Source organism: Rattus norvegicus, chromosome 10 (genome assembly GCF_021556685.1).
Source record: "Rattus norvegicus strain SHRSP/BbbUtx chromosome 10, alternate assembly SHRSP_T2T, whole genome shotgun sequence".
In the NCBI taxonomy this organism is placed as follows: Eukaryota; Metazoa; Chordata; class Mammalia; order Rodentia; family Muridae; genus Rattus; species Rattus norvegicus.
The window spans coordinates 72085498-72097500 of NC_141543.1; the positions used below are offsets into that span (position 1 = coordinate 72085498).

Here is a 12003-nt window from a genome sequence, read left to right on the forward strand (position 1 = left end):
CTGAAGGGGGCAGCAGTCCCCACAGAGCTGGAGTTACAGGTAGTTAGGAGTGTGGGTGCTTGGAACCAAATGGCTGTTCTGTCCTGCCCTGGCAAAAGCAGTAAGCGCTCTTAGCCACGGAGTCATCATCCCTCCCGCCCCAGGAATGCTATTATTGACAAAATATTGCCCATTTACTTTCCTTTCCTTGCTTCTTCCTTGGCATCTCAGACTAGGAAGAGAGGACTCTGAACGCAATTCTGCTGGGAGTGTCTAGGAACACACACTATTCTTGGCTGAGCATGTGTACTTCTAGAAGCACAGCCATTTTGGGATACAGATTCTAGTGTGAGAGCCCACCATTTTGCCTCTAGTTGAAAAGGAAGAAATGAAGGGAGGGAGGGAGGAAGGAAGGAAGGAAGGGGGGGGAGGAAGGAAGGAAGGAAGGAAGGAAGGAAGGAAGGAAGGAAAAAATCCATCACCAAGCAGACAGATCTCCATTTCCGAGTGAAGTCTGCCCTTCTACAGAGCCTGGGTAGCCAGGCATTTGTTATGGAACTTGGATTTCTAGTTAGGATTTGCACATCTAGCTTTCATTACCATTAGCTCCGTAAGAAGGCTAAGAAGGCGGAATAGCTCAGTGTAAAAGGTTTAAATGTATTTTTTCTTTTACAAAGATAGACAAGTTGGGGGGTCTGGCATAGTCTTTATTCTGTGATTCTCAAGAACAAAGATAAAGGGGAAAGAAAGTTTCTATTTTTGTACCTTGGAAGCACTTGCTTTAGGTCAGAAAAATAGCCAGTCAGGATGTTTAGTTCTGTCAATACAGCTCGGAGCAGGCCTCTCTTCTTCTTTTTGTTGCTTAAAAAAAAACTAATTGGGGAACTGAACAGGTAGGGAGAAAAGAGGTTGCAGGAGGCCTAGAAGCTTGCCTGACTACAAAGGGATTATGAATGTGGGACTCCTAAGGCAACGAGAAAGGCAAACAAGCTTCTGGATCCAAGAAAGCTCAGTCCAAACCCTGCCTCACCCCTCGCTTCCTGCAGGAACCTGAGCAAAGGGTTGCAAGGCCTCTGAGTTTTGCATTCTCTCAACTGTATAATGGGGCTAATCGAAACTGCCTTACATGTTAGGATAGTTCAGTGTTATTCAGTCCCTGACACAACAACAAGGTGTCCGATACTGAGTGGACACACAATATATGATTGAAGCAACACCCAGAGCACACGTAGAGAATGCTCAAGGGAAGCAACATAGCTAAGAGCACAGCTCAAATAGAACCCAGAGGGCGGAAGCCAAGCCTGCCACCTTGGCTGGTATACTGAGATTTGCTCAGGTTAATGAGGGACAAATGAGCCACCAAAGAAGAAAAGGCATTTTGTTCCTATTAAATATATCTCTATATCAAGAGTTTTGAGTTACCTTAAATCACAGAGATGGATAAAATAAGAAACAAACTTTTAAAAGAGGCCCACAAAGGCTGGGAGAGCATGCACTAAATTATTTGAGCTAATGTGGTTATGGAGTTATAACCGCTGAGTTTGGAGGTCCATGGCAAACAAGCCTAGAGGGGGAGGAAGGGGTTAAATGACACAGAGCACCTGAGAGAACCTTCTGTTGCATTCACAAAAGAATTCATCACAAACTACTAAGGAGTCAATGGCGTTGACCTTAGGGCAACATAAGGAAGGATGGCTTCCACAGTTGCTCCTTTTCAATCACCTAAGTATCACTGAGTCTATGGCTATTGAGTCTCCGAGAAGAAATAGACCATCACGGTGGACTAGTTGGTTTGATATCAAAAGATGTGTGCTTTCCGAGTCTGGCTTCTTTCACTTAACCTGATGAGCCCAAGCTCCATTCATTTCTCTGCCAATGTCAGGGTTTTTTTCTTTAGGGCCAAATACATCTCCACTGTAGCACATTTTCTTTCTATTCATCTGCTGGTGGTATCTAGGACAGGCTCTCAGCTTAATCATGATGAAAGTACGGCAATAAATATGGATTGTTAACTTGAAAAGTTATTCTTAAAAAAATGGCTCCACGTTAACGATTTTCTGATCACGCAAATTTGTGACTGAACATTCTTTCGCCACATTCTCTCCCTCCCATCCCATGGTTTGAATCATGTTTGGTGCAAAAGGACATATCCACCCAGTCTGAAGCCTGGTGCTGAATAGACCATTCATAAATTGGATCAGATTCACTTTTCTTCCATTTACAAAGTGTAACTTCATGTGGATTTTCTGGGAGAACATAAGCCAATGAGCTGATTCAGTTTTTTCAGACCATCTGGTGTTTAGTTCCATATTTATTAATCCTTGAAAGGCCCCGGGGAGATAGTTCTGGAACATAGAAGTAAACATGCCTCTTCATGTCCTTTAACTATATCCAAAATGAAGCAAGAGCCTTTGGCTGGTGGAATGATTTGAATGGGAAATGTCTCCTCTGGGCTCATGTATTTAAACCCTTGGTCTCCAGGGTGGACACAAAACCTTTAGGGGGTTGATTCTTATTGGAGGAAGTACATCCACCATTGGGGGTGGGCTTGGAGAGTGGATAGCTTTGTCCCACTTCCTGTTTCCTTTCTTATTCCTGAATGTGGATGAAGATATGACCATCCAACTTCCTGTCCTCGCTGCCATGCTTTCTCTGACTGTAGGACATGTCTTCTCACCGTGGTGGACTCTCTCTCTCAGGAATGGTGAGCTGAAATAAACTCTTCCTTCTTTAAATTGCTTCTATCAGTGTATCTTTGCGCAGCAAAATGTAGCTTACACGGTTGGGCACTCACAGCTCCTCTGTTGCCTTCATTTCTGCCCAGCAAGCCCTCAGAGTTCTTGGCATCTTAAGCTGTTGACTGGTCCTGCACACAGTGGGTTTGCACAGGCTTCTCCTTCTGCTTGGAGGATTACTTTCACGGTCAACTTGGCACACAAACTCATTCTTTCTTCATGATTACTCAAAAAGCACCATGCCTGTCACAGATCTCCAACTACCCAGAGTTAGTCAACCCTCCCTGGACATTGAAGGCGAGTCTTCCTTTACAACCTACTCCCTTTCTTTCTTAGGCTTTTAAGGCAGAGTTGATATCTGGTTGTGTGAGGTTTTCCTTTAGTGCCTTGATTGGCATTGGCTGGTGTCTCCAACATATCTGATAACTTCTGTCTTGACATTCCTGAAATTCTACCATACTGCCTCTGTGGTACTTTGTCCTGATGTACCTTGGGATCCTTGACATCCAGGAATGCAGGGACATGGTCTATTTCACCTTGTCTTGACCAGTTCCTGATAACTGGCACATAGCAGGGAAACACAATGTTATTAATGCATTGAATAAAGGAGTAATGGAGAAATCCTGAGTTCAGCATCATATAGCCTTTGTATAGAGTATAGGTTTGCTTTAACATCTTTTCAACCCCTTGCCTACATTAAAAAAATATACTCTCAAACTAAAATTCACATAAAACCTAAACCATTTTAAAGTAAACAACTTTATAATATATAGTGTTTTTGTCTTGCTCCAGAGTCCCCACCTATATCTGGTTCTAAGTTGGTGTTTCTTCAATGGACCCATGACATAAACAATTGCCTTGTGTTTAGAATTAACATTAAGTTAATATATATATATATACATGTGTGTGTGTGTGTGTGTGTGATTAAACACTAGATCAGACTGGGAGCCAAGAAGGAGAGCTAGGGATGGCATATGCTGATGGCGTAATCCAGATAGCAAATAGGTGGTTATTAAAAACTGAAGGTGGACAAACCAAGGATGAGTCTAAGATGGGGTCCAGGAGGGAGACAGGGATGGGTGAGGTCAGGAGGTAGGACAAGAAAACAGGTTTTCTATCTCCTGAGGGGGAAAAAACGGGGATGGAAAGAAGTCAAAGACATCAGAGTTGAATCTCAGAGCAGAATCCAGGAATCAGGCCAAGGGGACCAGCTTCCTCAAGGTGCTTCTGCTGCAGATAAGAGGATGCTCTTAGAGCTCAGGGGTTTGCAGATGCAGCCATCCTGCAAACAGACAGTCTTCCTTGCACGTAGGCTCCTATCCATGCCCAGGCTTCCCCTCCCTGAACACAGACCTCCCCAGGCAAAGCTGTAGGATGTGATGCTCTCTGTTTATTCAAAAACCAGTGGTTTTCAGAATTTACAGAAACACTTAACACAAAAGTCACACTTCTAAAATAGAATTCAGACGTTAATACTGCAGCGTTCAAAATAGAAATGAAGAGTCTCTCTTCTCCTCTCCTCCGGCTCCATTCCTGCTTTCCAAGGGTAGGTAGCTTGTCTAATTGCTATATGTTCTGCCATATATTTTGAGCACACATTTGGATACACACAGACACATAATGGCTTCTTGATAACCTTATATAAAAATGTTACGTCACTGACATTCTCTTGGGCCTGATTTTTCCCCCCATTCCATAATATATCACAGCATCTTTTGCACCCTTAGCCTTTCTCATGGATATTTCTAAGAGCAATGAAAGCCCATTAAAGCATCACACGGTGGGTGACTACTAAGAAACCTTCACATTTGAAGAGAGCTCTTGGTTTTTTCTATCTTCCCCAGTCTGTCTGCCTCAGTGAACCAGAAATTAAAGATTTATGTTACTAATTATTATTTTTTAAATAAAATTTTAAGGGCAAAGCTTTGGTAGGAGTATTATACACAGTAATTGTGTTTACTGATCGTCTCCACTCCTGAACAGCAATTCACCGCATAAAACTCGAGTAATTAGAAGAATAAGCCCAGGTTAATTAAAATACTGGGTAACATTTGGGCGAGAATAAAATCCACTTTGGAGATTTTCCAGATGCAAATTGTTTTGCCGGCACTTAATTCTCCCAGGGAGATGCGAGGACAAGGGAAGAGGCTGGGCGCTAATCGGTGTTGTTCTGCCTTGGGTCACGCCCTCAACACTCCTCTTCTCTGACTCCAACACCAGCTTTAGAGACATGGGTTCCATAGCTGGAGAAATAACACTGCAGTCGCCCGAGGCCTAATCTTGGGTCTTATTCTTGTGCTTCTATTGTCCACTTGCCTTAATGGCTACAGGCTGGGTAATTAAAGCAATTAATCAAACTCCCAAGAACTTTGGATGTTGCCCGGAGCTGTTCCTTTTATCTTGCCCCTTCCCTCCATCTAGTGGAGGATGCTAGCTTTCCTGAAAGAGTTGTATCTCCATGCCCAGCCAATGTACTGAGCACACTGGGAACAACGGTCCCTTCTGCTGCCATCCAGGGCTCATGTGAGCTTTGATGGTGGACCCTGAAGGTCAACCCCTCTGTGGCTTCGGACTGGGTGATTCTTCTGTCATGCATTGGAAATCCAGCACTCCACTGTTCTCCTCCTTCCTTCTAGGGCCTTCTAAGTCCTTCCTTCTGCCTCCCCACCCCTGCTGTCTTTTCCTTTCTTTAACAAAGCTTATGTCTGGGATGAGATGTAAACCTCTCCATTTGTGTGGGATGCTGGGTTCCGGACCACCTGCAGCAAGTTACTCAGCCTGATCAGCTGGGCAGCTTTCACTTCCAGGAAGACCAGGAGGAGGGTTGGGGGCCAAATTGAGGTCCTCTTCTGTCCCCAGCTTCCCAAGGCTTTAGAAATTGCTGACAGGAGCTCCTGCTGCTACCTCTTTCGGACTATACACCACACCCACCCCCGCACAGCCAACCGGTTTCCAAGCGGCAAAGCCTCAGCTCCTGCCCCCTGAACAGTAGGTTTCGTTTCTCATTACTTTAATTAATGGATAAATAAATATAGCAGGGTGCCTGGCTGACATAATAACTTGTTTTCATTTCCTCCCTTTGCTCCCGCACGAATTCCTGCAATCCCCGTTAGGAAGGCAAATGACCTCCAAGACCTGAGGGGAGCCCATGTAGCAGGTACGCCAGAGAGAAGAAACTCAGTGACTTCTCATTGCCGAGAATGGTGGGGGGGACCAGTGTTCTGAGCAGAAAAGTAGGCATAGGAAGACCTTTCCGTTTTGTAGCTTGGAAGGGAGAAAAGATGCCAGTGGGTTTTTTGAATGTTTTGTTTTGTTCTCTTTTGTTTGTTTTGCTTGGGAGCTGATCTCCGTGGGTAGAACATGACACAGATGCATTAGAATAGTCTCAGGGACAAGCCCAAGTCCTAGGAGAAGAGAAATTTGGAGAAAGCTTATGGGGAGGATTGCTATGGTCGGCCATTTAAAAGTACAACCTTAGAGCTGCTAAGGCAGGTTATTGGGTAAAAAAGTACAGCCTGATAACTAGTGTGGGATTCCTGGAAGCCATGTATGCAGACATGCATGAAGCTACCTGCAAAGTCCAGAAGGCATCAGATCTGTTGGAGCTAGGCTCACAGGCCATTGTGAGCTACCTCATAATGGAAGAGCAGCAAGGTCACGCAACCTCTGACCTCTCCAGCCTCTCCCTCTTTGTGATGGTTCTTTGCATGTGGTCATTGTAGACCTAGTGTGTGATCATTATAGCCCTTAGAATGGCCACTGCATTGCCATCCTTGTACTTTACAGAGCGGACTCACTGAGATCCAGGGAAGGTGGAGGGAGTATTCACAGTTCGGAAGGATACACCCAGCCTCACAGAGACTTGATATGCCAGGGCTGGGGGATACCCAGGGGCACCCCACCCATTCTGAGGGGAAGGGGAGGAAGAGAGGGGAAGGATTGTGGAAGGGGTGACTGGGATTGGGGTTGTGAGCAGGATGAAAAGTAAATAAGTAAAAAATAAATAAGGAAGAAAGAAAGAAAGAAAGGAAGGAAGGAAGAAAGGAAGGAAGGGAGAAAGAAAGAAAAAGAAAGAAAGAAAACGAACGAAAGAAAGAACACAAATCACCAACTAACTCAGTCTAAGAGTTGACTGGATTTCATGAAAAATGTGCTTTCTTGGTAAGGACCATAGCTTAGTAGCAGAGGACTTGCCTAATAGGCAAGAGGCTCTCTCTGGGTTCAGTCATTAGTATTGAAAAGGAAGAAAGGAAAGAGGGAGGGAGGGAAGGAAGGAAGTAAATAATTTGCTTTCACATATAGAACCCTTAGATTGTGATGTATCTGTGCTCTCCACTATAAACAATCATTCCCCACCCCCTTTCTCTTCCTGGTAAGATTTCTCCTCTTAAGCCCAAGGCTTCCTCCCCGGAAATCCTTCACCAGGGATTGAACCCAAGGCCTTATGCTTTGCTTTACCAAAGGCAATTGCTTTACCACCAAGTTACATCCTCAGCCCCCTTATCTTCTTGTCAGCAGGTTTCTGTTTGTCTGCCTGTGCCATCGCCTAGCACAAGGCAGGCACAAATAAATACTAATCGGATGAACACACACATCATTTATACAGAAAACATTCTGCATTTAATAAATGCACCATTCATTTCTGTTATGGAGTTACAAGAACTCAGATCAGAGATGAAGGAGCTTTCTAAATTCTTATGCTCATTTTTACAGATATGAAATCTGAAGCCCAGAAGGGGAATCGATTTACTCAAGTGAGGATGTACAGCGTATCTGTGCCAGAATTAAAACCTGAAAAGCAAGCCTCTGTAAAAACAAAAACAAAGCCCTACTTACTGCTCCTGTACTATAGTTTTAAAAATTTATCATTTAACTGCATTAAAATATATATTTCTATAGGAATCCTTAGGGCACACACAAACAGGATTAATCTATCTCTCTGCGTGTTTTCTATTGTTGTAACAAAATACCTGGGGCTGGGTAATTTATAAAGAAAATAGGTTTGTTTTGATTCACATCCTGTTCTGAAGGTCCAAGAGCAAAGTGCTCCTTTTGCTTTGCGTCTGGTAGGGGCCTCATGCTGCTTCATCTCCTTAAGAGAGAGGCTGATGGGTTTGTGCAAAAGAGTGTGCGCACGGGGTGGGGGGTTGGGGGGGAAGACAGCTGAATCCAACAGTCTTGCTTCCTCTCAACAGGATCTCTCAGTGAATAATGAGGTTCCTATGGGATATCAGAGTCAGAACTCGCTCCCGTTGGAAAGGTATTAATCCTTCTTAACGATCTAAAAGTTTTATTAATTCTGGGGCTAGGGAGATGCTCAAGTAGGTAAGAGGGCTGGCTGCTCTTGCAGAAGACTCAACTTTCATTCTCAATTCCCACTCAGGGTGACTCACAGTGAACTCAGCAACTCCAGCTCCAGGCATCCTGATGTCCTCTTCCAGCTCCATGGGTGCATGGATTCATGTGCACAAGTGCATTCATTTATTTTAATCACCTCCTGAAGGGCCCTACTACCTCTACACATGACTACATTGGGAGTTGTTCTGGTTTTGTTCAATGTCACCCATGGGCTCACATGGTAAAGTCTAGTCCACAGCCTGCAGCGTTATTAGGAGCTGATAAAGCCTTTAAGAGGTGAGGCTTAGAAGAAGGTCTTCCAGTTATAGGGAGTGTGCACTCAATAAAGATTTATTGGTTTTCCTCTTTGTCTCTTTCACGCCCTGTAATGAAGTAGATGAGTTTTCCCTGCTGCACCTTCTCCAGCGTGATGCATTATTTCCCCACAGTTTCGAAGCCAAAGGTCAACTGGCCACCAACAGAAAGTTCCAGAGCTGTAAGCCAAAATAAACCTTTCCTCCTCGTAAGCTAATTATCTCAACTCTTCTCTATAGTAGCAGAAAAGTGGCTGACGCAGGAATCAAACTTTAACATGAGTTTTGTTGAAAACGAACCATATCTAAATCATAAAAGTCTGCTCCTAGCGTTTTATCATTATTGCTACTGATTATTATTATTATTATTATTATTATTATTATTATTATTATTTCTTCCTTAAAGGAGCACCTTTGCTTCTTGGTGGAGATAAGACTCAGAAGTAACCATATCTCAGCCCTCAGGGAAAGCGAGCTAGAAACACCCTCTATTAAACATTGGATAAAAAAGAGTTCTTCAGTGGAAAAAAGATATATATAGAGGTTTCCTTATGTCTTTTCTTTTTGATGAGTTTATAGCCCCCTTTATGAACATTGTGATGTCAGCGTAACTGGGCTGTTCCAGTGTTTTGTCCTGCAGGCCATCACCTGGCGAGGCACTCCACAGTTCTGGAAGTTAAATAGTGGGGACAGCACTGGGTCTTAGTCTACTCAAGACATCATGGGTTTCTTTTTGCCCTGCCTGGAAACTGGAAAGACTCCCCTAAGGACTCCCACCTCTAGCTTCTCTTTCTTAGGGGCAGAACACACCAGAGTCAGCCATCAGCAGTTAGAATTAGCCCTCTCTTAAGACTTTGTTGTTGAGGGCTTGGGGGGGGGTTGTCTTCATTTCCATCCCTCACACCCCATCTCTGAACTTCAGAGATCAGAGGCTGTGGCAGACTGAAAGTGGGGCAAAGACAGCTCTGCGCGTGGGTGAGAAATACGTCTGAATCACCCCACTTTGCCTCCCAAGTGACAGTGGAAAATGCCGGTGGGAAATAAGAGCCAAATATTTCCAGAATTCAGCCAAAATAACAGACCTGCCATTTTCCCTAACGTAATGGGGAAGGTTCATTTGCGATTTGTGCCAATTTGCTACAGCGGGCCTCTATTAGGCACCTGCTGAGTGCAGTGTGCTGAGTGGTATGACCCACGAGAACCAGAAGTCTTGACCCTCACTCTCAATGAACTTAGCAACTCATACAACTGCCTGGCTACTCACTGTCTGAGAGCCCCGGTCTGGGACATCAAAGCTTTATAAGTACAGAGGGTAATGAAGGCCGAGACACAACAAGACAAGACAAGACAAAAGTGTCCCTACCCCACAGGTCGGTGGGTGAGAGGAGTAAGAGAGTTGAGGGAGCTGCCATGGTATGCAGAGGAGAGGGATAGACTTCTCAGAAAAAGACTCCCGTGTAGCGTTATGACAGGAAGAGTGAACAAGACGGCCATGTGAACCCTGTAATTTGGGGAGTCAAAAGTACAGCTACTTTAGCAGCTGATTCACTATAATGTAGAAGCTCGACTGAAGAGTCACAAGAATACAATCCTGGAGGATAGGACCCTGCGGTTCTCTCTAAGGCTTCCTGAACAGATTCACAAACAGCTGGAGAACTATTTAAATGAATAAGACAGCTGTGTGTTGTTGGCCGTAGTGCAGCCAAGTGTAATTGCTTTATAAAAAGGGTAGCATATAAGGGGTTGGGGATTCAACTCAGTGGTAGAGCGCTTGCCTAGCAAGCGCAAGGCCCTGAGTTCGGTCCCCAGCTCTGAAAAAAAGAAAAACGGAAAAAAAAAAAAGGGTAGCATCTTTTAGAGCTAAGAGTATGGCTACCCTTTGAGATGGCCTTCCACCTCCCAGGTAGGGGCCCACCAGAAACAGGCTTCACATATACTAGGCAGGTGCTCACCACTGAGCTATATCCCCAGAATAAATGGACAGGTGGTTTGTTTGTTTGTTTATTTATTTATTTATTTATTTATTTATTTATTGTTCTTCATAAAGCAAGTTTATTTCTGCCGAGGAGGTATCTTATGTTCACATCCAGGGCAGCAGCAGAAAGAAACTCCCCCCTCTCAGAGCTGGGTCCCTGAGTCCTCAGTTGTGTCTCAACCATCTTTACTGGGGACCAAAGAGGTTGGGATCATGAAGAGTCAAACTAGTCACCAGCTGTTCACAGTTACCCAGGCTCCAAGGTGGATGTGACAGATTTTCTGGGCCAAGAGGCCTGCTGTGACACGGGGGCTGACTGAGGGTGAGCGAAAGGTCAGTGTGATACTGGGGCAACCGAAGCAAGGCCTGACGCACTGGGACATCCTTTGCTACCTGTTGGTTCTCTTTAGCGACCTGCTGCTTGCCGGAAAGGAACCAGGCATCTTGACAGCAGCCTCTCAGGGATAAGTTCTACAGACAGCACGCGCACAGCCCTAGCCCCCTGCACCCCGCCAACGTCCTCAAAATGGTACCGCGCAGCCGCTGAGCCCTGCACGTGGGCCCGCCCCTCCAGATCAGACTCTGGTCCGTCACAGGATGGCAGAAAGCTTCTTGGTTGTCTGGCACGGGTCGGAGGTCACTCACATCAATGGCGCCTGGGGGGGGGTGTCAGAGAAGGCGCCTCCGAGCAGTGGACAGTTTCTGGCGGGCTCCATAGATCTGGTACTTGAGTCTGGACATTAGCGAGATTTTAAAGAAACCTACACAGGCCTTCAGGGCATCATTTCCCCTGGTGTTCCCGGAGCGGCCACCACCTCCTCCGGTCCTACTAAGCTCCTGGACCTTTAAGATCTAGGTGTTTTATTTTGAGATGAAGTTTCACTATGTTGACCAGGCTGGTCCCCAACTTACTCTATAGTCCAGGCAGGTCTTGAAGTTGTGACCTTCTTGCCTTAGTCTCTTGAGTAGCTGGGATTACCTGCATGCACCACCAGGACTGTGTAGGCAAACAAGTTTTCATTTTAATAGAAAGGTGTGTGTGTGTGTGTGTGTGTGTGTGTGTGTGTGTGTGTGTGTGTGAGAGAGAGAGAGAGAGAGAGAGAGAGGCAGAGACAGAGACAGAGAGACAGAGAGAGACAGAGACAGAAAGACAGAGAGAAATATGAGGAGGAAGAGAAGGAAGGAAGGAAAATGTTGGCTGAATGCAGACTTCAGCCTCTGTACTAGAGGCTTTTCATCTGATACTCAGCCCATCATTGACAGTCACATATTGACTATCTATTTGGGCCTGGCCACTGGAGATGCCATGGCAAACAAACAAGCTAGGCCCTGGCTTTATGGAACTCATGGCACCATGGGAGAACAGCTATTAAGTAGATATTCACACAAAGGATTAATTAAAGGAGGCTGTGGTGATGGCTTTGGAGAAAGACAGGAAGGATGTCTGAGAGCCTGTCACCATCTGCCCTAAACTAGTTCAAGATGCTGAGGGAAACTCTGCAGGGGTGGGGGAGGGATTTCAAACTGGAACCTGAAGGCTGAGCAGGTTACTGGGTGAAGAACACAGGAGAGGTCAATCCAGGCAGAAATGGAAAACACACTCTAAGTCAGGAAAGACACAGTGTCGAGCAGCTGAAGAGTGTGAAAGAATGAATGGAGATCA

The 12003-nt window shown here is 45.1% G+C and overlaps 1 protein-coding gene and 1 pseudogene across 2 annotated transcripts in view; both read right to left on the reverse strand.

Annotated features, from left to right (window-relative positions):
- Positions 1–12003, reverse strand: part of Asic2 (acid sensing ion channel subunit 2) — a 1063476-nt gene that overhangs the window by 295426 nt on the left and 756047 nt on the right.
- Rangrf-ps1 (RAN guanine nucleotide release factor, pseudogene 1) lies at positions 10406–11056 on the reverse strand (annotated as a pseudogene).